The sequence below is a fragment of the Theobroma umbraticum genome, unplaced genomic scaffold (genome assembly GCF_002168275.2).
Source record: "Theobroma umbraticum cultivar Fairchild unplaced genomic scaffold, ASM216827v3 scaffold_4.1, whole genome shotgun sequence".
In the NCBI taxonomy this organism is placed as follows: Eukaryota; Viridiplantae; Streptophyta; class Magnoliopsida; order Malvales; family Malvaceae; genus Theobroma; species Theobroma umbraticum.
In genome coordinates, this window is record NW_018397258.1 from 9,757,535 (window position 1) to 9,758,924 (window position 1,390).

The following is a 1,390-nucleotide window of genomic DNA, read 5'->3' on the forward strand; positions in this document are numbered from 1 at the left end:
ATATTACTTTTATGCATTTAACGTTATTAAATGCATTCATGACAGTTGAAAGGATTTATATGTTTATCATGATATTTTGCAAATTACGGCTTATTACAAAACTCTTCCCCCTTGGCTTGTTCCCTTCCCACAAATGGAGTCTTTAAGACTCGCATGTTATTTTCCCTTATTTTGTTTTTGATTAGTAGCTTGCTTCATTAGATGACTTGTGGAGTAGTGGAAAAACTCATTCATGGTACGTGTGGTAGAGCCTTTTTTCTAACCTTCTAATGGCGTACACTTTACAATAAGTTTAGTCTAGTTTTGAACTGTCTTATTGGTAATGAACTCTGTTATGTAAATAACATTAATAAACTTGTTTACGTTTTCACATATTATGTTAAGCCCCATGTAAAGACTTTTTTCCCCTGATCGTTACTGCCGTCTGAGACTTACGAATGTACCCATCAAATCTCGAACAAGCCTTAGTTAAACCCTCAAACAATTTAAACTCAATTTACAATTTTAACGCCATAATTCATGTAAACTAGATATTCACAATATTTAAACGTGGCTTCTAGACACTAATAACTAGGTTGATAATTCCATACAAATTCAACATGATATGTATTAATCATTACATAACCTTAAGCTTTAGCACATACATTACCAATAAACTATTAATCATTATAAGCCTAACTATTCAACACAACTCAACCTCTAGGCAGCGGAGCTACTCGGAGTAGAAGTCTAAAAGATGCCATTACCTAGGTTGTAGCCAAATCTCGAGGTGCTGAATAGTGCACTAGAACGGATTACTTATCTGCAAAAGAAAATAAGGGGGATGAGTCTCACAGACTCAATAATCATCAACTCCGTGAGTAGGGCGTAAATGGGAAACAAGCAAAAGGTAGAAGATTTGAATATTAAAAATATAAGAATAATATGTAAAGCATTTAACTCAGAGGAAAAAGGGAGGTTTTGTGCCTTATATGAAAATATAAGTTTATGCTAAATAATCATTTAAATCAAATATCAAACCAAATCATGGAAAGATTCCTACCATCGAAATCACTTAGCATCTGGTTTATAGTAATTTAATGTCTTCATGCATGCTCCCGTAAAATCCAACATTTTACAAAGCTTGTGTGCAAATTCACAATTCACCTCGTACGCGAGGAATTAAATCAAATTTCATCGTATAAGTAAGGGAGAAGCAGAAAAACTCCTATTTTTCACCATGTGAAAATTACTTACATGAAAACCCAAAGAGATACCACTCTCGAGAAGGTGTAGAAATAAAGAGCGTGTGGACCCGCTTCCATGTAATAACATCTGAGAGTTCCGCGGATCAACTGTCGGAACACTCTATTCATTAAATCCATAAATGTGGCGGGAGCATTAGTTAAAC

General features: G+C 34.4%; 1 long non-coding RNA gene across 1 annotated transcript in view; it reads right to left on the reverse strand.

Moving 5' to 3' along the window:
- Positions 1–460: 460 nt before the first annotated feature.
- LOC110414394 (uncharacterized) overlaps positions 461–1,390 on the reverse strand; it is a 1,052-nt gene continuing 122 nt past the window's right edge. Inside the window, exons 2-3 of the long non-coding RNA XR_002445001.2 lie at positions 1,237–1,334; positions 461–802 (exon numbers count right to left, since the gene is read on the reverse strand). This is a non-coding gene — a long non-coding RNA (uncharacterized LOC110414394). The remainder of the gene's footprint in view (positions 803–1,236; positions 1,335–1,390) is intronic.